This window comes from Pseudophryne corroboree, chromosome 1, assembly GCF_028390025.1.
Source record: "Pseudophryne corroboree isolate aPseCor3 chromosome 1, aPseCor3.hap2, whole genome shotgun sequence".
Lineage (NCBI taxonomy): Eukaryota > Metazoa > Chordata > Amphibia > Anura > Myobatrachidae > Pseudophryne > Pseudophryne corroboree.
The window spans coordinates 882,376,099-882,401,284 of NC_086444.1; the positions used below are offsets into that span (position 1 = coordinate 882,376,099).

The window sequence follows — 25,186 nt, forward strand, 5'->3', positions numbered from 1 at the left end:
TTGCTGGAACACCAGTATTTTAATCACAAATGAGATAACATAACCATTTGCATGCTTGCTTGTATTTTACAACAGAATCCATTAGATACCTTTAAATGCATTGCACATATAGGGGGGTATTCAAATGTTTGAAAAGTCAGTTGGGAGTCTGTTTTTTCCTATCTGATAGGCAGGAAAAAACAGACACCCAACTGACTTTTCAAACAATTGAATTCCACCCATAATATATATGCTGTAGTTTTTTATTTTCTTGTTATTTGCTGGTTTATATGATTTAATGCATAGTATTGATTTGTTCCTACTGATAAATATATTTTCACTAATTACCTCTGAGCCTTGTGTCATCACTCAGTAAGAAGCGGTTACATAATTTATATTCATTTATATACAGTACCTAATGTTGTTTAGTGGGAACTATCACAGTGATATATTGAGTACTATTGTAAAATAGCTGTATCAGACAAATCACTATAAGTATGCAATTAAAACACAGCTAGATATGAATCAAGATGGCGATCATTCCATTAAACGTGATGTGCAGTAATTTATAGTTACCATTAAGTGACAGAATTACCATTTATAAGAATGAAAACAAGTAGTCCTGTAGGTGGTCAATATCAAATATAAAACGCAGTAGTGTATGTATGTATTGAAAAGACAACAATTACTGCGGTGAGTATTTTCAATATACAAGAGCAGAGGTCCAGCTCTCCAATGAAAAAGCTATAGCCTTGCCCGGAACCTGCCTCACAGATAATCAGGTACTATACATAGCAGGTTTCATGAAAAGCAAACAACACCAGTTTTGTAGAGTAAATCAACATTTCAGTGCTCGCATAGATATACAAGCTATTTAACATATACTGATGTATGTCTGTTTTTATGTACAATTTACCCATCATACTTTAGTATATGCTAATCAAAGCATCATGTCTTGGATTCCGTAAAGAGAAGATGAAATAAACTTTGCATCTCTATCAGATAAATGTATAACTAAACTGGAACAAAACATTCTCCTTTTGCTTTCAGTGTAGATTTCAGGGGCTACATTTGCTATCAGTTGTTTTTTCAAAGCTGCTGATGGTTTTGCATTTATTTCAGTTGCCACTTTAAATCCATCTGTCAAAACCACTGATCATCAATGTCTTTAAAATACCAATGGATGGTAAACCTTGCTCCAAGGGTAGAAATTATTATTTTTATCTAAGTGAGGTATACGTTTTTTCCATGTATAAATCTCATTATTATAACGTTACTAATTCATTCTCTGATCTCTCCATTTAAGTTTGAGTCATATCACATTTTTTAAATTGAATAACATCATTGAATATGACTAGATTTTCTTGTTAAGACTGTATTCCAATATCAAGGTTATGCTGTTCTTGTTTCTTATGCTTGATAATTAACATAATTAGATTATGAGAATGTGTTGTTTAAATTGGATTCTAAGATGTAATGAATTTTAAATTACATTTACATGTATGAAGGTTGATGTCTATTTAAATCTTAGTTCCTGGGCAATTAGCTGTACCTTCACATAATTTGCAACACGAGTTATTTACCACCAAACTCTATTTTTTATTAACATACATTATTCCAACCTATAAAAACAGGGTTTTGCAGCGTTTACAAAATATTTGTATAAATTCCTAAATGAAAATTCCTTCTGTTCTTCCTCTTATTAGAACCACATCAGTGGTATATCTATAATGGGTGCAGTGAGTGCAATGCACACGGGCCCCTGGGTCCAAAGGGGGCCCACACCACACACACTGCACCCATTTCTTCTACACTTACCTTATGGTGTCTTTGTATGAGCCCCCTGCTCTCGAGAGTTGTTAGCGCTCTGAGTGAGCACTAGAGACTCTGGCACAGTGCCAGAGTCTATAGCGCATGCGCAGGTCTCCGAAAAAATGCCCACCATGCCATTTTTTTGAGACCTGCGCTTTTGCTGTACATTCTGACACTGTGCTAGAGTCTTAGTGCTCACTCAGAGCACTAACAGCGCTGCCGGTTATGGGACTTGGGAGAGGAGGGGACCCACACACGGAGACTGCACACGGGGACCCTCCTCTCTAGATACGCCGCTGAACCACTTTGTTGTTTTTGTGAAAACTGCAAAATCAGTCTGTTAGGTTAGTCTAAAATATGCCTTAAATTGACGAGATACAGACATCTGGTAAAATAGTGGCAACTATAATATTCATTAATATGGATAAAATAGCATATTTTTAGGAATTGTGATCACTAAGCAAAAAGAGGAAGGAAATTATAGTAAAACCAGAGTGAACATATGCACCGTCCAGTCGGGTTCAGCAAGCTCAATTGCTGATGAGGAGCTGGCTACTATCAAACCCAGATTTGCACACTCATATATGATTTGGTGATGAGTTTTGATTATAAACATGACTAAAATAATACAAAGATGATATAAATAAACAAAGATGATAAATATCTTATTTGTATTAGTCTAATCATTTTTTATAGTCAAAACTCTGTAGTGTACTAGAGTGTGACAGGTGAGCTTCTGCCCACCTTGCCTACCCTGACTGCATGTCAGTGGCACCATCTACACAGTGACAGTCACGTTTATTTACTAGTCGTACACGTATTAGCATCAAGTGGTACTCTGAGCCTAACCCCAACCAGATGCTTCTGGTGAAACAAATTCTTTGCAAAACAGAGATTAATAATCAAAGGGAGCATTTAGCTTCCGTATAATATGACAGTAGCACAGCCAATCGGAGGAGGACACAGTGCAGTGCATTTTATACACATGACCTGCATAATTCATCTGTGGGCTGCAGGCATTCTGCTGCTGTAGGGTGTTTTCAGTTTTGTGGCACGTTTGAAGTACGTGTAACAAGTGGGTGAGGTGTGGTTTATTGATAACTGAGATATATTAAGCTATAAAAGAAAATGATAATACAGTATCTTTGCATTTTTCTAAATTTTTCATTAGCAATTAATGGTTGAATGCTATATGTATTTGTACAATTGTTTTATATTTATTTATTTATGTATGCAATTGTAACACATGCCCACCTGCTTCTTGACTCTTGTGATTGGTGATAGGAACACACTAAGTAATTGTGTGTCGTCATGTATCTATCCAAGCCTTAATTATCTTCATAAAAGAAGGGGAAGTCTGGAACAGAGTCAAATAAAAGAATAGCCCCTCAGGAAATGTTAATTTTATTAACAATATTATTAACAATGAATAGATTATAATAATTTCAGTCTACAACTGAGTCACTGAGTTGTGGCTAATATTATGTCGGTGCTTGTAGCTTAATTTTTCAGTTGTTTTGTTGTGCAATAACATCTGTTCAAACTAAATTCCTCCTCAAATGCTGGGAAATCCTATAAATCTACTGGATGATCCTGATACTGAGACCTTGACGCAATTAATATACTGTACATTCTTTCTCTCCTGGTACAAAAAACATCTAGCTCTCTTGGGCAATGTGAACAGTGTTCAGGTCGGGTGTGGTATAATAAATAGATAGTGTCTAATTAGACCAGGCCTGTGGCTCTACAGCTGCTGTGAAACTACACATCCCAGCATGCCCTTCCACAATTTTACCATTTCCTAATTGCAAAACTGTAGCAGGGCATGTTGGGAATTGTAGTTTCACTACAGCTGGAAAGCCACAGGTTGGCCAGGCCTGAATTAGACAGTCAATAGATAGACACCACATGTTAGACAGTAAAAAGGTTGACAGGGTTAAAAGGTTGACGTGGTCAAAAGGTAGACATGAAAAAAGTAGACAGTACAAAAGGTCGACAGGGTCAAAAGGTAAACAGGGTTACAAGGTCGACATGAAAATGGTCGACATAAAAAAAGGTAGACACCATTTTTGGTCATTTTTAGAGTTTGTGTGGATAGTTTGGGCATCTGGGATCCCCAATTGAAGAAAGACATGCCATTGCGGGGCTCAAATCACTTGTCTTGCTTCGTGCTCAGTGGCTTGCTGCGCTTGCCACAAGGTTTATGACCAACTCTATGCCGACATGGATAGAGAAGGTATGAAAAAGTCCAAAAACATGTAAAATTTAAAAAAAACCTGTCTAACTTTTTTATGTCAACCATTTTCATGTCGACCTTTTGACCATGTCTACCTTTTGATTCGGTTGACATTTTGTACTGTGTATCTTTTTTCATCTTGACATTTTGACCCTGTCGACCTTTTGATACTGTCGACCTAATGTCTGTCTAACATATGGTGTCTGTCTATTGACTGTCTAACTAGACACTGTTTATCTATCATCCAGATAACGTTCAGGTCACTCAAGAAGTATTCAATGCACGGTTGAGGAAAGATTCATGCCAACCCTGTCTAAAAAAGAAAAATAACTTATCCTTTGTTCAGTTTGTAGTTTTATCCATTTGCATTGTGTTATTAATTATTATGAAAACCTGCATGTATCTACCTTTAGTTATCAAGACTCCTTATGTCAAAAATGTCTTTACACTGATTACTACAGCTCCTCTGAATGACCACCATCGGTCTCTAAGCACTGTCCCTCCCTCTTTACATGTAATCCTTAATAGCTCTAATGTCTGGATGGTATCATACATGCTGCTGGCCTCTCTCTGAGGCTTGAACAAAGCATCTCCTGACGGGCTCTCTGACTCATCTCTCTCCTCAAATCTCCTTTATTTTGTTCCCTGGCCCTAATGATGCATTTCGTAATTTTCTCCAAGGCTTTAGTTTCAGGAGAGCCATAAAACAGCCCATCCACTCATATGGGGCTCTCAAACACTCAGCATCTTCTCTACTCATCTCCAACTGTCACTCTCCTAATCTCATTGCAGTTAATAGCTCCTCTTCAGTTGCCATAGCAACCTCCCTTCAAATCACCTAATATCTGACTGCATAACTGACACTTCTTTAATAACTCACTCACTACTGACATTGACATGAATGACAGTGTCGTTTAACACAAATATTTGAAATTATATGGTACAGAGTGTCCTAATACACCTAGCCGGAGGTTCTCAAACGCTGTCCTCAAGGCACCCCAATGGTCCATGTTTTAAGTTTATCCATGCTTGGCTACAGGTGGATTAATTAGTATCTCATTCAATTTGATTTAACCATCTGTGCTGAGCCGTGGATATACTGTACCTAAAACCTGGATCGTTGGGGTGCCTTAAGGACTGTGGGGCAGATGTATTAACCTGGAAAAGGCATAAGTGCAAGGTGATAAAGGCACCAGCCAATCAGCTCCAGTATGTAAATTAACAGTTAGGATCTGATTGGCTGGTGCGTTTATCATCTTGAACATATCACTGGTTTATCACTTCCTTATGCCTTCTCCAGGTTAATACATCTGCCCCTCTGTTTGAGAACCTCTGACCTAGCCTGAATATGCCTTGCAGCACAAGATGCCGGGTGTGAGTGAGCTGCCAGCTCCTGTGCAACTCTGCTAGCACTGCCCATCTTTTTTGCTCAAAAATTAATTGTAGTCACAATATGTTGTGACTAGGATGCACAAGGAGACTGAACTGATTAATTTGATATATGACACTTGTATATCTGTATGCAACTAAGACTGTATACGAAGCACAATGGAACTTGGTGTGGGAAAAAGCTTTGGCTGCTGCATCATACAACTTCTTATACAAATTCAGACTTATCTCTCCACCGATATATAAGTCACAGTCTCCTGGTGCATCCTAGTTGCACTGCATTGTGACGCCGATGAATTTTCAAGTTTAAAAGATGTTAAAAAGATGCTGATTGCTAATAAAGTTGCACAGGACCTGGCTCCCTAAGTGGGCATAGCCATATCCATAATGGGTGTATTGTGTGTGTTGCACCCAGGGGCAAAACGCAAGATATACTGAGGGGGGTTTCCATATGTAGTCTATCTATCTATCTATCTATCTATCTATCTATCTATCTATCTATCTATATATACACATCGATATACATAAACACATATATACCTGATGAAAATGCCAGATTAATAGGCATTGAAATGTTGTAATTCACTATGCTGCCGCACCTCTGGACTGCCTATACCTATATCTGTGAAGGCATCAGGATCAGTTATATATATTTTAATGGGAGAGCGATGCAAACGGAACCATATACAAACACACAAACATATACACACACACACACACACACACACACATATATATATATATATATAAAAAAGAAGAATGACAGCACTCAAAGCCATGGTCATAAATGAATAAATGGTGCAAGGCAGTAAAATGAAATAAAAGCACTCGCTCTCCCAGCTCATTGGAAAAAGCAAAACAAGCCAGCACTCACGGTTTTTGATGAAGAACCAAAGAAGATTTATTCCATGTCAAGGTGACATGTGTAGATACAGGCACAGCCCGACAGCTGTTTCAACCAACATAGGTCTTCCTCAGGGGCTACAAGAGCTGTGTGTAGCACATGAATATAAACATAAAATGGCGCCAAAATCAAGGAAAACATCACTTAATGGGAGGAGAGGGAGGTGGGACGAGTCTTGTATGCGGCTCCCCCGTCTCCCCTGATCCGTCGCGTCATCGCTAGTGTAAACAAAGCCGGTGCCTTCTCTAGCAATGGCTCTGGTGCGCTGTGCGCGAAGCGGGGAGACACCAGCACAGCCATCTCTGAGCCTGCACAGTGAATGGGGATGGGAGAGGGGAACAATGTGCAAAAGAAACATCACAGCATAAAGAAAAAAACACATAATATAAAAGGTCTAACACCTAGAAAAAATATATACATAGCATGTAAACCGCATATGAGTATACACAAATTTAAGAATATCATATAAATCACATGTGGCTATAAGCACCGCTGGAGCCCAGTAGCAAATTAGTGTCAGAACAAAATGTTGCTAGACAGTATGCAGAATATGAGGGAGGAGTATAAATCCTCCACACCAAACCATCCGTCAAATTAACCAAAAATCTAGCCAATCAATAGGCTGAACAAATAAGCACAAAAATGTACATGTTATATACTGACAACAAATTGTGACACAAGTAATGATGAAAGACACGCGGCGGTGTCCATGGGCAGAAGTAGAATGCCCAGCAGTGCATGTAATAAACGACAGAAAGACCTACTCACACCACAGTGTGACGAAGGCTAAACTGAAAGTTAATCCGAGGCTTAGATGGAACAGGATGAGGCCACCATGCCTATGGGCTACATAACATGGTGAGTATCAGGTAAATGTTGGCCAGAAATACAAAAAGTGAAATAAGTGAAAACAACTATAGCCCTGGTGCACGCAGGTGACGAACTGATGATATAGGGTATTAGAGTGGTCAAGTCCATAGGAGAGGTAGGTGAAAGATCGAGTGTAAATGCTAAAACATCCAAATGACTAAAGATTGCCCAACAGGTAGCCCAAAGCCGCATAATGTTGAGTGATAAAGATACAGCACCCAGTATTCCCATGCTGTCTCCAAAACTGGTACTGACTGGGCCCAACACTGCTTAGTTTCCAAGATCGGACGGAATTGGACGTCGTCCAGTGTGGTATGGCTGTAGAGATCACATAAATGCCACTTCCTAGGCCAGACAGGTGCTACCTGTTGTAGGGCCATGCTAATAATGGTGACCAAGAATGAAGCATGACAAAAAAAGATACCAAAGAAATGAGGTCACTTCAACAACCCATGTGATGACAAAGTATACAACCACATCAAAGAATCAAGACAAACCAACGTCACCTGTACGGTGCACAATCACTGACACACGGCGGTGTCAAGGGGCTAAAAACAGAAACCAACAGGTAAATCAAAATAGTACTGGACACACGGCGGTGTCTATAGAAATGAAACAAAAAAACAATTGCAGAATCGCATCACAAGAAACACCCCAACCGAAAGTCCTCATTGAGGCCATTGGGAGTCAGTGTGTGTAATCTATGAATCCACTGGAGTTCTCTTTGTAGCAGCAATCTGTCATGATCACCTCCCCATTGTAATGGTGGTATCTGGTCTATGATGCAACATTTGAGTTGATGTAACGTATGTTGTGCTTCTTTATAATGTCTAGCAACTGGTAAATTTGTGAAATCTTTTGTGGCATCTGTAGACATGAGACATTTCTTGATAGAGGAGCGGTATTGGCTGAGTCGCTCCTTAAGCATTCTGCTAGTTTTACCAACATACAGACGATTGCATGGACATCTAAGCACATAGACAACAAAGCGGCTGTTGCAATCCAGTCTCTTTTTGATAGAATACTCCTTGTTGTCAAACGGATTGATGAAGCGATTACCCAATGCTAGAAATGAACAGTTGGAGCATCCCGTGCATCTGAATGCCCCAGGTTTTTTCGCTAGATAATTTGATGTTTTATTAGTCTTTCTCTGAGAAAAGTCAGTCTTGACTAAAAGGTCCTTCAAATTCGGTCCCCGTCTATAGACAAATCTGGGAATTGTAGAAAGATCTTTAGTGAGAACAGGATCACTCGCAATCAATTACCAGTGTTCCCATATTTTTTTGCGGATAAAGCCAGAGGCTGTGGTGAACATACTGCTGAAATTTAACCTGTCCTGTTCGATGTCAGCAGGACGAGCTTTCTTGTGTAGAACGTCTTCTCTCTTGATCCATCCGATCCTAGATAGATGAGGCCCTATATCCTTCTTGGGATAGCCTCTGTTAAGAAATCATTGACACGTGGACTCCAATGCAGCTGGGATAGCAGCGGGATCTGAGGTGATGCGAATAACCCGCAATAACTGTGAAAAGGGTAACCCTCTTTTCAGGGGAGCAGGATAAAAGCTTGAATATAAAAGTAGAGTGTTTCTATCTGAGACCTTGCTGTAGATGTACAGTAAGTCAATAATTTTTTTGTCCTCCTTTTTGATGGATGCATCTAAGAAGTTGATGTGTGTTTTACTGAAAGTCAGGCTGAACCTGATCGTTCCTGGAAGCGAGTTGAATTCATTGATGAATGCCAAAAGGTTCTCTTCACTGCCTTGCCAAATGAAAAATAAGTCATCAATGTAGCGAACATAAAATGACAAAAATTGTCCAAAAAAGGGATTACCAGTGATGTGCACCTGTTCAAAGGCCGCCATGAAAATATTGTCATAAGAAGGCACCATATTCGAACCCATGGTGGTCCCCTGTTTTTGTAAATAGAAGCAATTTTCAAAAAAATAAATAATTTTTGTTAAGAATGACATCAATCAACAACAACAAAAAGGACACGGGTGGACCAAAATAGGCATCATTGTTGGTGAGAAGCTCTCTGCATGCTTCCATCCCTTGTGTATGCGGAATATTGGTATAGAGACTCGAGACATCGAGTGTCACCAGAATCGTATCATCCGTGATGTTTTGTACTTGTTCAAGTCTCCTCAGAAAATCCGACGTATCCGCAATAAAGCTGGCCGTTTGCTTAACCAATGGCCGTCCTGGTGGTTGTGAGAGAGATTTATGGTTTTTTGGGAGTGTATACAAAAAGGGTATCCTGGGATGTGCAGTGGTCAGAAAATCAGCTGTGTTCTTGTTGATATATCCATTATTCAGTCCCACCTGAATGATAGAGTCTATCTCACATTTGTAAGCCCCTGTAGAGTCATAAGCAAGTTTGTGGTAGCAAATGGTGTCAGCCAATTGGTTATTGGCTTCCATGATGTAATAGTCATAATCTAACAACACAATGCCACCCCCCTTGTCCGCAGCTCTAATGACCAATTGGGTGTCAGTCTGTAGGGGTGTCGTACAGTATGCCGGCGCTCGGGCTCCCGGCACCCAGCATACTGGCGTCGGGAGCCCGACCGCTGGCATACCAACAGCGTGGCGAGCGCAAAGGAGCCCCTTGCAGGCACGGTGACGCGCTACGCGCGCCACACTATTTTATTCTCCCTCCAGGGGGGTCGTGGACCCCCACGAGGGAGAATAGTTGACGGTATGCCGGGTGTCGGGATTCCGGCGCCGGTATACTGTGCGCCGGGATCCCGACATTCGGCATACAGAAGACCACCCCTCTGTAGAGACTCAATGGCTCTCCTTTCACCAATCATAATATTGTGGTAAGATAACTTATGCTGAGGTATAGGGTATAGTATCCCTTTTAAGAATCCTCATAAAAGTTTGTATTGAGGGATTGACAGATGGGGGATCAAAAACACTGGGTTTCTTTAGAGGACACGACTCTGTTGTCAACGATACTGATCCAAGATTAGTGTTGTTACCTGAAAAAAGTCTCTGAGTCGCAATTGCCTGCCCAGTTTATACAGATCCACTTGCCACTTGAACTCATCTTGAGCCACTGTAGGGATGAAGGAGAGGTCTCTGTTAAGAATGGATAATTCATCAGGTGTAAGGGGATGTTTAGAGAAATTAAATACCACTGTTTCTAATTGAATTTTTGTTGTCATCTTCTTTCTTTTTCTCCCAACTCGACGGGTGGGTATAAGGGTTTTTTTGGAGGTCGTCTATTTCTTGCTTACCTAGAGAGATAGGTGGTGTTCTGACCAGACGTGGATGGAACATCAGAGTCACTAGCTGAAGTGTGTGACTGACTGTCAATGTCAGTGAAAGGTTGTAGAGGTCTTCGTCCATGCTGATATGGTAGCTTAGACCTCCTCGGCTCACTGCGCGAATACCACGGATATACCCTGTTTTCCTTATAGTCTAATTTGACTTGTTTGTATTTATTTTTCTTGAACTTAAGTAAGTCTCCCTTAAATTTCTCAATGTCCTTATTGAGATTGGACAGAAGATCACATTCAGGAGTTTGGATAGCCCTATAAAGATCGGAAGTCTCAAGTTTTGTCTCCCCGCTTCGCACACAGCACACCAGAGCCGTTGCTAGGGAAGGCGCCAGCTTTGTTTACTCTAGCAATATTGCGACGGATCAGGGGAGATGGGGGAGCCGCATACAAGACTCGTCCCGCCTTCCTCTCCTCCCATTGGGTGATGTTTTCCTTGATTTTGGTGCCATTTTATGTTTATATTCCTGTGCTACACGCAGCTCTTGTAGCCCCTGAGGAAGACCTATGTCAGTTGAAACAGCTGTCGGGTTGTGCCTGTATCTACACATGTCACCTTGACATGGAATAAATCCTCTCTGATTCTTCATCAAAAACCGTGAGTGCTGGCTTGTTTTGCTTTTTCCAGTGAGCTGGGAGAGCGAGTGCTTTTATTTCATTTTACTGCCTTGCACCATTTATTCATTTATGACCATGACTTTAAGTGCTGTCATTCTTCTTTTTTTGTAATTGACCATTGCTAGACTTGCACCTGCCCTGTGGAGTTTGTATGTATTCTTTTTTCAAAACTACTTTTTTTCAATTTTTTTTCCTTTTTTGTGGTCTCTTTTCATTCAACATGTACCTTACAGTCGCCTAGGGGGGGTCTCCTAGTCCAGCATGACTAGCCTTTGCACAGTAATTTTTGGCTATATAAAGGTCTACTTATAAGGAACTTACGTCTATACTGCAATTTGATACTGCGGATTCCGAAAGAATTTTATTTGATGATACTGAGTCTCTGGCGTTCCACAAGGACAGTCCAGAGGAATTTACGAGTGATCTGTTTAGGTTGAAGAAAAGGGAGATCGAATTACATCTCCATGGACTCACCCTCTCACAATATTATAAGGAACAATGCATTCCGAGGGGGTTCAGGCTACATAACCAACCTACAATTGGGAGACATAATAATGATTTCTGCACCAAATGGTGTAACATACTTAATAAATGCTCTTTTGATTTAGCAGGCACTGATCTAGATAACATCAAGAAAGATATTTTGGAACTTGAAACTTCCAATCTTTATAGGGCTATCCAAACTCCTGAATGTGATCTTCTGTCCAATCTCAATAAGGACATTGAGAAATTTAAGGGAGACTTACTTAAGTTCAAGAAAAATAAATACAAACAAGTCAAATTAGACTATAAGGAAAACAGGGTATATCCGTGGTATTCGCGCAGTGAGCCGAGGAATATCAGCATGGACGAAGACCTCTACAACCTTTCACTGACATTGACAGTCAGTCACACACTTCAGCTAGTGACTCTGATGTTCCATCCACGTTTGGTCAGAACACCACCTATCTCTCTAGGTCAGCAAGAAATAGACGACCTCCAAAAAGACCCTTATACCCACCCGTCGAGGTGGGAGAAAAAGAAAGAATACGACAACAAAAATTCAATTAGAAAGTGGTATTTAATCTCTCTAAACATCCCCTTACACCTGATGAATTATCCATTCTTAACAAGGCCTCTCCTTCATCCCTACAGTGGCTCAAGATGAGTTCAAGTGGCAAGTGGATCTGTATAAACTGGGCAGGCAATTGCGACTCAGAGACTTTTTTTCAGGTAACAACACTAATCTTGGATCAGCATCTTTGACAACAGAGTCGTGTCCTCTAAAGAAACCCAGTGTTTTTGATCCCCCATCTGTCAATCCCTCAATACAAACTTTTATGAGGATTTCTTTAAAGGGATACTATACCCTATGTTTCTCAGCATAAGTTATTTTACCACAATATTATGATTGATGAAAGGAGAGCCATTGAGTCTCTACAAAGTGACACCCAATTGGTTATTAGAGCTGCGGACAAGGGGGGTGGCATTGTGTTGTTAGATTATGACTATTACATCATGGAAGCCAATAACCAATTGGATGACACCATTTGCTACCACAAACTTGCTTATGACCCCACAGGGGCTTACAAATGTGAGATAGACTCTATCATTCAGGTGGGACTGAATAATTGATATATCAACAAGAACACAGCTGATTTTCTGACCACTGCACATCCCAGGATACCATTCTCACCAACAATGATGCCTATTTTGTTTCACCCGTGTCCTTTTTGTTGTTAATGATTGATGTAATTCTTAACAAAAATTATTTACTTTTTGAAAATTGCTTCTATTTACAAAAACAGGGGGCCGCCATGGGTTCGAATATGGTGCCTTCTTATGACAATATTTTCATGGCGGCCTTTGAACAGGTGCACATCACTGGTAATCTCTTTTTTTGTCAATTTTTGTCATTTTATGTTCGCTACATTGATGACTTATTTTTTATTTGGCAAGGCAGTGAAGAAAACCTTTTGGCATTCATCAATGAACTCAACTCGCTTCCAGGAACGATCAGGTTCAGCCTGACTTTCAGCAATACACACATCAACTTCTTGGATGTATCCATCAAAAAGGAGGACAAAAAATTATTGACTTACATCTACAGCAAGGATTCAGATAGAAACGCTCTACTTTTATATTCAAGCTTTCATCCTGCTCCCCTGAAAAGAGGGTTACCCTTTTCACAGTTATTGCAGGTTATTCGCATCACCTCAGATCCCGCTGCTATCCCAGCTGCATTGGAGTCCATGTGTCAATGATTTCTTGACAGAGGCTATCCCAAGAAGGATATAGATGATGCCCTATCTAGGATTGGACGGATCAAGAGAGAAGACCTTCTACACAAGAAAGCTTGTCCTGCTGACATTGAATGGGACAGGTTAAATTTCAGCAGTACGTTCACCACAGCCTCTGGCTTTATCCGCAACATAATACGGGAACACTGGCACTTGATTGCGAGTGATCCTGTTCTCACTAAAGATCTTTCTACAATTCCCAGATTTGCCTATAGTCGTGGACCGAACTTGAAGGACCTTTTAGTCAAGACTGACTTTTCTCAGAGAAAGACTAATAAAACATAAAATTAGCTAACGAAAAAACCTGGGGCATTCAGATGCACGGGATGCTCCAACTGTTCATTTCTAGCATTGGGTAATCGCTTCATCAATCCGTTTGACAACAAGGAGTATTCTATCAAACAGAGACTGGATTGCAACAGCCGCTTTGTTGTCTATGTGCTTAGATGTCCATGCAATCGTCTGTATGTTGGTAAAACTAGCAGAATGCTTAAGGAGCGACTCAGCCAATACCGCTCCTCTATCAAGAAATGTCTCACGTCTACAGATGCCACAAAAGATTTCACCAATTTATATATATATATATATATATATATATAGGCAGGAAAGAAGGAGCGGCACTCGGCGACTTAGAAAGCAAAAAGTGTATTAAAACTACACATCAAGAGGTCTGACGTTTCGGGGCTCACATGCCCCTTTCTCAAGGTATATAATAAAGAATACAAGTGTAAAACATACCTTTATAGTGCAGGAGAAGCCCCATGCGTGCACTCAGTGGATGCCAAATGAACCCGCCGTCCGGAGCCATCAGCTGACGTCATCACCAAGCGGACGCCCGGTACCATGGCAACTTGGTACACGTTGTTGCCGCACATCTTAGTGGAAGATGTAGTGTGCTAGAAAACATGAATAAACATGCATACAGTACCCCACACCTACTAAGAGACAACAAAAACACAATCCTAGCAGTTTATAATAGACCTAGAGAATCTGATTTATACCTATAATTAAGGTTGAATAAAAACACTCAGTGTAACCATGGTTACATGTTACATTAAATAGAACAAAAACCAAGTTGCGTCCAACAATCAAAGATAGAAAGCATTTATTTTAAAAATTTGAACAACAATTCTCCCGGGAGTACAATTAAAATAAATCAATATGCAATCTAAGAAAAACAGAATCACTGTGTTCAAATAGGTTGTAATAAAGGAATTCCTATTGGGCAATTCCTGATATTCTAGAACATATGAGAATGTTATAATAAATATGGCAACAATAATAATTTAAAACTGTTGTAATCAACTGATGAGTCTGTGTGCCAATATGTAACTCACTTATTGCGTGGAAGTCCCAAACAGTCCTGATTCCGTATAGATGTGTGTCAATTCCAATATTTCCTAGAGTAAAGATACTCCTTGCTGTGTAATTTTAATACTCAATTACCTGCCTTTTGGAAGCTGGTGTTGAAACGCGTTAAGAACATAGGTGTACCCTCTTACAGATACTCCCGTTCCTTCATTTGAAGCTAGGCTCAGTTGGAGTCTTTACAGGATATTGGTTTCACTACGGCCACTGCTCCACAGTTCTGTACTGCCCAACTGACGTCCAGGTGCCGGAGCTCCAGTGCCTTTTAATACCGCTGGCGATACACCACAGTCAGGCTGTCCTGGAGCCCTGTGCGGAAGCGCAGCCTCAACATCGCTACTCACAGTGCGACTGGCTACTACATACAGCCAGCGCAACACATCCGTGACTCCAATATCAACTTGCTTCCACACCAGGTGACTTGCAGTGAGGCTCAATCGGAGCTGCCCGTGGGAGATCAGTCCAGCCATTCCCGGTGAGAGCCCACGGACATCTCGTCGCATAGGTAACATCCAGCTGCCTGGGACACACAGCCGTCTGACAGCCTGTGCACGGCTGCATTCCATCAGCCCGGAGGATATTGCAGACACTGCTCTCCCTCCTCCGTGCGGGGGTAAACGGCTGGCTACAATAACATCACTCCGGGCTCTCCCTGCTCACACCATTACAGCGGCCTACAATTTTGTATACAGTTCATCTGTTCACCTTTGTATCTAATTGAGTATTAAAATTACACAGCAAGGAGTATCTTTACTCTAGGAAATATTGGAATTGACACACATCTATACGGAATCAGGACTGTTTGGGACTTCCACGCAATAAGTGAGTTACATATTGGCACACAGACTCATCAGTTGATTACAACAGTTTTAAATTATTATTGTTGCCATATTTATTATAACATTCTTATATGTTCTAGAATATCAGGAATTGCCCAATAGGAATTCCTTTATTACAACCTATTTGAACACAGTGATTCTGTTTTTCTTAGATTGCATATTGATTTATTTTAATTGTACTCCCGGGAGAATTGTTGTTCAAATTTTTAAAATAAATGCTTTCTATCTTTGATTGTTGAGCGCAACTTGGTTTTTGTTCTATTTAGCGTATTTTTTAGGGATTGCCATTCCCTTTCCAAGTCGCTGCTAACAATCACATGCACCACCACTCACCGAGCGCTCAGCTTAATTGTATTTGTTACATGTTACATTAACTGGAGGACCAGCAGGTAAAAAGTAAAATCCTATCCAGGACAAATCATACATTATGTTACTACAGTATATGTGTCATACGAATCAACTACTAGGATTGTGTAATAATAAAGAACTACGAAGAAAAGAGAGAGACAGGAAACAATGATATGGTGATAAACAATATTGTGAGAGAAAGAAAATGAACAAAAAGTAGCCTTAGAGACAAAAGATATATGTATATACACAGCAAGTGTTGGTTCAGGAAGGCATGCAGGGAGATAGACCTAAAGTCAAAAGATGGTAAAGATGCATTAAGTGTAACAAAAGTCCATAGTTAACGGTTATTTGTGGGTAACCAAATTCCAAGGCATCATCTCATTTAACTAAAACAAACCACCAGGTCGGCGCTCAATAACAATGGTGTTGATAAAAAACAATTTATTAACATATAAAAACAATAACAGACTTACTATAAAAGACCACAACAATTCCCAAAGCATGAAACTGAGGTATTATAAGCCTCTAAGATTACATAGATGCATACATACATATATAGTATATTAATGTATGAAAGGGACGCTAAAATATATGGGGAGAGCCACTCTCTGTTGGATAGGATTAGTCTCTCAAAATAATTCCATATCTCACGATTCAAATGGGAATAAATCCTCCAAATGATATAATTGACGTCTATGACCATATGAAAGTGTCCAAACTTAAATAGCTGTTTCCATGGAGCAAGTAAGAATTATAAAACCATGCGGTTGCTGTTACTCACTGAGACGCTGTAATCCCTTACTGCACGGGATAGATAGTTGAAAGCCGCTTGTTATCACCCTGTGCATGGGTGAGACATCCGTCAGCGGTACGTTCAGGTAAGAACCGTTCCCTTCAGTGCGGCACAGTGTGGATGCGCCAAGCCACCGTGCAGATCCCCCAGCTCAAGTGAGCAATGCCCAGCCGGGTGGAATGTTACTATGTTCCAAGTGCAGGGGGAGGTTTGAGTGAAGTAGTCTGATCGCAGCTGAACTATTCACCGGCAACTTGTAACAGACAGCCAATAACGGTGTGTATTTCTCTCCTTTGGGCACTTAATGGTCAAAAGCGGCCCTTTCTTCTGTACCCTCAACGCGTTTCTCCGCACCCCAGGCGGCTTCTTCAAGAGGCCGAGTGTTCCTCTCTGAGCACTTTTTTAAATCTTTTATACCTTGTCCTATTGTAATCATTAGGGACAGGTGTGTATGGAGGCTCAACAGGTGCATTGGAATCCTAGCTTTCATACACAGATAGAAGTGTCTCAGAGTTTTTCACTAAATGTGGTCTAATAAAAAACATTTATAAATAACTTAAAACTTAATCATAAGAATGTCGGTTTATCATATTTAAAAAACATTTTCTGTTATGCGGACAGAATCACAATAATCCCATGGTGTTGCAGCTATACTAAAAATCCTTCCAGCATAGCTGCATAATTATAATATAATGGTCTCCCACACCTAAGTGAGGGAAAAGAGTGTATGAGCGTATGTACACATATGGAGGGTTAAATACACAGTACTAATGATGGCATAGTTGTAGTACACATTATTGTTTATTAGATCTTAATTTTATTCTTAAATTATCAGCCTTCATTATAGATAATTTATCATAGATAAACCATGCGTGGTATTATACATATCTACATATCACATTCCTTCATATTGCTATCCTCATACGCCCAAAAATTAATACACTATAACATGGAACAATTTAAACTCCGAAGAAAAAAAATATTATTTTACATATATATATTAAGAAAAAGATGTATATATATTTTTATACCTTCATATTATTATCATACAGATTCTTATATTCATTCCTATAGTCCCTACCTAAAACTAGGAGTGATTATGTAGGTCAGCAGCCAAACCAACGTGCAGAATAGAAATCTGGCGTGCCGCTATCAATATAGAGGCAACGCCAGGTCCGCTCGCAGTCATGGATGCAAACCCAACAGAACCACTCCATGCACATAGGAAGTAAAATTATAAGTAAAAATAAGAAAAGATAAGAAAAAAGGTTTCTAGGGACCAATCTCTGTGTATGATTCTATACTTCAGTGGGAGAAATAGTAAGATCGAGTTAACAGCCAAAACAGCTATATGTGACGGCTAAATGAATTCAAGGTCTATGGTTTCATTCAGCCCTTGGGGTTTCAAAGTTTGTAATTTCCAAATCCATGCAGCTTCCTGACGACATAAAGTTCTAAATCTATCTCCACCTCTAGGGGTAATTTTAATCTGTTCAAGATCAATTAGTTGGAGGCAGGCAGGATTACTAGCATGAGTTTCTGCATAGTGACGTGAAACACTATGGTTCATATATCCCTTAAGGATATTCCTCCTATGTTCCATAAAACGCAGCTTCAGTGCCCTAGTAGTTCGCCCTACATAGTACATCTGACACGAACAGCGCAACAAATAAACTACAAAGTGTGTGCTACAATTAATAAAATATTGTATCTTATATTCTGTTTTTGAACCAGACGGAGAGATATGTTTAATTTTATTAACCACATGAGTACATGTAGTACATCTATTGTGGTTACATCTAAAGAAACCCACAACTTTTGAGCCCACTAATGTTGGTTGTTCACTCATTTCGGTATTTTCACGAGATCTCTTAAAGAAACTCGGAGCCAGTATGTTCCTAAGATTTTTAGCTTTTTTAAAAATAATCGTGGGATTTACAGGGAGAGTGGTACTTAGTATCGGATCAGTCAACAATAATTTGTAATTACATTTAATTATACAAGAGATTTTATTTGCTTTTACATTAAATTTTGATTTGAAAGCCAAATTATATTGATTAGTTTTTTGAGTTTTTTTATTATTATTAATGCTATTATTTTTATTATTATTAGATCTAGGTTCCTCAATAACTGTTTCAATTGATGAAGGGAAATCTCGTGCTATGATAGTACATGAACCTTCGTTCTCATTTGAATCCTCATGAGATGATTGTGTATTAGTAGTTTCTAAGATGCTCCTCCTATCTAGCATTTGTGAGTAGGCTATGGCCTCTTCTAACACACCCTCAGGATAATCACATTCTCTCAAGGAGGTGATAAGTTCCTCAGCTTGTTCAGCAAAAGTACAATCTAATGTGCAATTACGTCTAACCCTAAATAGTTGACTTTTGGGTACATTGTTAAGCCAACCCTTCTTGTGATTGCTCGTATACGGGATGTAGCTACAGGTGTCAACAGGTTTTTTATAAGATGACACCATCAGTTTTTCCTCTACCGCCTCCACCGTCACGTCCAAAAAATTAATACGTGAGGGGTGGTGTGTGCAAGTGAAGGACAAACCATACTCATTAGTGTTTAAAAAATCAACAAAATTCATAACTGTGTTAACGTCCCCTTTCCAAATGAAAAACAGGTCGTCGATATAGCGACAATAGAGGACCAGGTTCACAGAGTATGGGCCCTCCCAGATCAAAGCCTGTTCGAGGTCACCCATGTAGATGTTGGCAAAACTCGGTGCGAACCTGGTCCCCATCGCTGTACCGAGGACCTGTAGGTAGTGACAGTGATCAAATAAAAAGTGATTGTGAGTCAAAATAAAATTAATAGCCGAAATTATAAAATTGCGCTTCATCTCTGAGTCCATTCCGGTTTTCATGAGAGCTTTATCCACAGCTTGCACACCTCTATCATGTGGGATATTGGTGTACAATGCTTGTACATCACAGGTAATCAATTTATAATCGTGGGCCCATTTATGGCCTTCCACAAGTTTGATAAATTCAGTAGTATCTCGGATATGAGACCTCAGAGATGTCGCGCATGGTTGTAAAAAGTGATCAACATAATAAGATAAATTAGACGTAAGACCCCCTATCCCTGAAATAATAGGTCGTCCCGGGGGTTCGTGAAGTGTTTTGTGGATTTTAGGAAGGTGATAAGTCGGGACGATAGGGTGGAGGGGGTAGAGGAAATTAAACTCCTCCTGGGCAATCACACCCTTACTTTTGGCAGTTTCCAGTAGGGTTTTTAGTTCCAACTGGTATTTACGGGAGGGATCCTGAGCAAACACTTGATAAAATGTTTTGTCAAGTAGTTGGCGTCTGGCTTCTTTTAGATAATCACAAGTATCTTGAATCACTAATCCCCCCCCTTGTCGGCAGGTTTAATTGTGATTGTCGTGTCATTAGCTAGCTGTTTAAGGATCTTCCGTTCTTCACCAGTCAGGTTATACAAACAAGGAGGTATTTTGCTGTCACATAGTAACCGAAAATCATGTAGAGATTTATTATAGAAGGTTTCAATAGCACTAGTCTTATGTTGTAACGGATAAAATTGGGATTTATTTTTAAATCGAGATTGTGGAGTGTTCTTAATATCAAACGTAAGGATCTCTGATGTAGTCTGAGTCTCACACGCTGCACTCTCTATAAGTAACTCATTAAGTATACTAAGGCCTGATTGGTCATCTCTATCCAAGATAACTTGTGTTTCAACTCCAGAATTCTTTTTGGTGCAAGCAAAAAACCTCTCTCTACATAAACTCCTAACGTACCTATTGAGTTCTATGAAGAGTTAAAAAAAAATTGGCTTTGAAGTAGGGGCAAAATTCATACCCTTAGCTAATATATTAGTCTCCAAATGGTTCAGGGGTTTGGAAGAAAGGTTAAAAACCACATCAGCACCTAATGGAACCTCTGATTCTTTCTTCCTCCCCCTCTGTCCCCCTCATCTTCCTATTCTTGTTCTGTTGCCCTTTTTGGAGTCCCTGACAGGGGTTCGAATCTGTTGTGATGTTGGAAGTGAGAGAGGGGAACATGGTTCCCTGATCTCTGACTTGGATCTAAAAAAGGCTCCTGATGGGATTTAGACTCATAATTGGATTTAATAATTAGGATATCTATTTTCCCACTTGGTATGGCGAACTTCCCTCCACCCAGGTGATGATGAGGGGTATATACGGGGTTTTCTCATCTGGTTTCTACCACGGTTGGAATACCGTTCAGTGGACCCGGGGGAATTAAATTCATCCCTACCCATATCTTTTGTTCGAGCATTAGTCTGAGATTTCCCTTGTTTGGGTTTTGAGGGGGTAAAAGATTTATCACATCTCTGAATTTTGGAGAAACTTCTCACGCGATCCGACTGATAATCCAATAAATCTCTTGTAAATTTCTTTTCTTTTCTCTCAATAATCTCTCGTTCATATTCTTCTATTCTCCTGTTAACTGTTATTTCTCTCTCTTCATAGTAGGGCTATTCCTTATGTTTTCCTAATTGCTCTTGTAGAGTCTTAATTTCTTTTTCAATATCAATAAGTTTAGATTCTCTATACTCGATCAATAATTGCATTAATGCCATAGAACATTTATCTAAAACATTATCCCACTGTGTTCTAAATTCTGGATTATCCTGAAATGATAGGCTCTTAAAGATTCGCAAACCCCGAGAAATTTTATTATTTTCAATATATTTAGTGAGGAAAGTCTTATCCCACCAGTGTCTACATTCTGCTTTCAATAATTCCTCGAGTCTACTGGAATCCTGAAAGAACCCATCATAAACAGGGTCATCTCTTTTCTTATTCACATTCTCCAACGTATATTTCTTTAATATTTCATGTCTACGATGTATTCTATCCGCATAACAGCCAACATTCATATTTAAAACACGGTGCTGTACTGCTGCCCAAATGGCGCTGTACTGCTGCCCAAACCTATGGCAATTGAAAATACAAATAGAAAGAGGGTTTGTAGGCGCTGAACAGATCCTTACGTTTGATATTAAGAACACTCCACAATCTCGATTTAAAAATAAATCCCAATTTTATCCGTTACAACATAAGACTAGTGCTATTGAAACCTTCTATAATAAATCTCTACATGATTTTCGGTTACTATGTGACAGCAAAATACCTCCTTGTTTGTATAACCTGACTGGTGAAGAACGGAAGATCCTTAAACAGCTGGCTAATGACACGACAATCACAATTAAACCTGCCGACAAGGGGGGGGAGGGATTAGTGATTCAAGATACTTGTGATTTTCTGAAAGAAGCCAGACGCCAACTACTTGACAAAACATTTTATCAAGTGTTAGCTCAGGATCCCTCCCGTAAATACCAGTTGGAACTAAAAACCCTACTGGAAACTGCCAAAAGTAAGGGTGTGATTGCCCAGGAGGAGTTTAATTTCCTCTACCCCCTCCACCCTATCGTCCCGACTTATCACCTTCCTAAAATCCACAAAACACTTCACGAACCCCCGGGACGACCTATTATTTCAGGGATAGGGGGTCTTACGTCTAATTTATCTTATTATGTTGATCACTTTTTACAACCATGCGCGACATCTCTGAGGTCTCATATTCGAGATACTACTGAATTTATCAAACTTGTGGAAGGCCATAAATGGGCCCACGATTATAAATTGATTACCTGTGATGTACAAGCATTGTACACCAATATCCCACATGATAGAGGTGTGCAAGCTGTGGATAAAGCTCTCATGAAAACCGGAATGGACTCAGAGATGAAGCGCAATTTTATCACTTCGGCTATTTATTTTATTTTGACACACAATCACTTTTTATTTGATCACTGTCACTACCTACAGGTCCTCGGTACAGCGATGGGGACCAGGTTCGCACCGAGTTTTGCCAACATCTACATGGGTGACCTCGAACAGGCTTTGATCTGGGAGGGCCCATACTCTGCGAACCTGGTCCTCTATTGTCGCTATATCGACGACCTGTTTTTCATTTGGAAAGGGGACGTTAACACAGTTATGAATTTTGTTGATTTTTTAAACACTAATGAGTATGGTTTGTCCTTCACTTGCACACACCACCCCTCACGTATTAATTTTTTGGACGTGACAGTGGAGGCGGTAGAGGAAAAACTGATGGTGTCATCTTATAAAAAACCTGTTGACACCTGTAGCTACATCCCGTATACGAACAATCACAAGAAGGGTTGGCTTAACAATGAACACAAAAGTCAACTATTTAGGATTAGACGTAATTGCAGATTAGATTGTACTTTTGCTGAACAAGCTGAGGAACTTATCACCTCCTTGAGAGAACGTGATTATCCTGAGGGTGTATTAAAAGAGGCCATAGCCTACTCACAAACGCTAGATAGGAGGAGCATCTTAGAAACTATTAATACACAATCATCTCATGAGGATTCAAATGAGAACGAAGGTTCTAGAGATGTGCACCGGAAATTTTTCGGGTTTTGTGTTTTGGTTTTGGGTTCGGTTCCGTGGCCGTGTTTTGGGTTCGAACGCGTTTTGGCAAAACCTCACCGAATTTTTTTTGTCGGATTCGGGTGTGTTTTGGATTCGGGTGTTTTTTTCAAAAAACCCTAAAAAACAGCTTAAATCATAGAATTTGGGGGTAATTTTGATCCCAAAGTATTATTAACCTCAATAACCATAATTTCCACTCATTTTCAGTCTATTCTGAACACCTCACACCTCACAATATTATTTTTAGTCCTAAAATTTGCACCGAGGTCGCTGGATGACTAAGCTCAGCGACCCAAGTGGCCGACACAAACACCTGGCCCATCTAGGAGTGGCACTGCAGTGTCACGCAGGATGGCCCTTCCAAAAAACACCCCCCAAACAGCACATGACGCAAAGAAAAAAAGAGGCACAATGAGGTAGCTGTGTGAGTAAGCTCAGCGACCCAAGTGGCCGACACAAACACCTGGCCCATCTAGGAGTGGCACTGCAGTTTCACGCAGGATGGCCCTTCCAAAAAACACTCCCCAAACAGCACATGATGCAAAGAAAAAAAGAGGCACAATGAGGTAGCTGTGTGACTAAGCTCAGCGACCCAAGTGGCCGACACAAACACCTGGCCCATCTAGGAGTGGCACTGCAGTGTCACGCAGGATGGCCCTTCCAAAAAACACTCCCCAAACAGCACATGACGCAAAGAAAAAAAGAGGCGCAATGAGGTAGCTGTGTGAGTAAGCTAAGCGACCCTAGTGGCCGACACAAACACCTGGCCCATCTAGGAGTGGCACTGCAGTGTCAGGCCGGATGGCCCTTCCAAAAAATACTCCCCAAACAGCACATGACGCAAAGAAGAAAAAAAAGAGGCGCAATGAGGTAGCTGTGTGACTAAGATAAGTGACCCTAGTGGCCGACACAAACACCTGGCCCATCTAGGAGTGGCACTGCAGTGTCACGCAGGATGGCCCTTCCAAAAAATACTCCCCAAACAGCACATGACGCAAAGAAGAAAAAAAAGAGGCGCAATGAGGTAGCTGTGTGACTAAGATAAGCGACCCTAGTGGCCGACACAAACACCTGGCCCATCTAGGAGTGGCACTGCAGTGTCACGCAGGATGGCCCTTCCAAAAAACACTCCCCAAACAGCACATGACGCAAAGAAAAATGAAAGAAAAAAGAGGTGCAAGATGGAATTGTCCTTGGGCCCTCCCACCCACCCTTATGTTGTATAAACAGGACATGCACACTTTAACCAACCCATCATTTCAGTGACAGGGTCTGCCACATGACTGTGACTGAAATGACGGGTTGGTTTGGACCCCCACCAAAAAAGAAGCAATTAATCTCTCCTTGCACAAACTGGCTCTACAGAGGCAAGATGTCCACCTCATCATCATCCTCCGATTCATCACCGTGTACATCCCCCTCCTCACAGATTATCAATTTGTCCCCACTGGAATCCACCATCACAGCTCCCTGTGTACTTTGTGGAGGCAATTGCTGCTGGTGAATGTCTCCATGGAGGAATTGATTATAATTCATTTTAATGAACATCATCTTCTCCACATTTTCTGGAAGTAACCTCGTACGCCGATTGCTGACAAGGTGAGCGGCGGCACTAAACACTCTTTCGGAGTACACACTTGTGGGAGGGCAACTTAGGTAGAATAAAGCCAGTTTGTGCAAGGGCCTCCAAATTGCCTCTTTTTCCTGCCAGTATACGTACGGACTGTCTGACGTGCCTACTTGGATGCGGTCACTCATATAATCCTCCACCATTCTTTCAATGGTGAGAGAATCATATGCAGTGACAGTAGACGACATGTCCGTAATCGTTGGCAGGTCCTTCAGTCCGGACCAGATGTCAGCATCAGCACTCGCTCCAGACTGCCCTGCATCACCGCCAGCGGGTGGGCTCGGAATTCTGAGCCTTTTCCTCGCACCCCCAGTTGCGGGAGAATGTGAAGGAGGAGATGTTGACAGGTCGCGTTCCGCTTGACTT

The 25,186-nt window shown here is 40.6% G+C and overlaps 1 pseudogene; it reads right to left on the reverse strand.

Moving 5' to 3' along the window:
• Positions 1 to 7,396: 7,396 nt before the first annotated feature.
• LOC134946853 (5S ribosomal RNA) lies at positions 7,397 to 7,516 on the reverse strand (annotated as a pseudogene).
• Between the last annotated feature and the right edge of the window lie 17,670 nt (positions 7,517 to 25,186).